The following is a 618-nucleotide window of genomic DNA, read 5'->3' as shown; positions in this document are numbered from 1 at the left end:
CTGGAGCAATCCTAACCGGCAAAGTCCATAATATCACTTGTTTTAAACAATAGTTTATGAGTAAACTTAATTATTTTATAGTATATAGTTAAGAGATACAATACCTGTCATTCCAGGTATGTGTTACCTATTATAGTGTTACTAGAAGGCTGTAATTAATCGTTCAAACAGTCCAGCTGCTGCGTCTCGTGGTAGAATTAACAAACAGATAATCTTAGATTGGTGTGATAACGTGCCACTGACTAGATCCCTTGGCGACCGTCCCTGGAGATAACCCGAGTGCAGTGGAAACAGATATCGAGGAGTACATACTATAACGTTGTGCTACATATTGCCGAGCGTCCTTGGTATACCCAAAAGAGGAAAAAAAATCAAGGAGTTACGGTTAACATCTAGTGCGTAGTTTTTCGATTTTTAAAAAGTAAAAATTTTAGAGTTAGTTGGGTTAAATTCCAGATATGCAGACATACCCTGGATGGTGTCACTAATCTATTCATTGTTATATGAATACATTAAATACTTTTTTTTTCAAGTACGCTATACAGCCTTTCAACATTTTGCGGGATGTCACAGGGATTTAAACTATGTAATCTGGCTAGGAATACATTTGCCTTATTT

The sequence above is a fragment of the Penaeus monodon genome, chromosome 27 (assembly GCF_015228065.2).
Source record: "Penaeus monodon isolate SGIC_2016 chromosome 27, NSTDA_Pmon_1, whole genome shotgun sequence".
NCBI classification, from domain to species: Eukaryota; Metazoa; Arthropoda; class Malacostraca; order Decapoda; family Penaeidae; genus Penaeus; species Penaeus monodon.
This window is presented reverse-complemented; position numbering follows the sequence as displayed.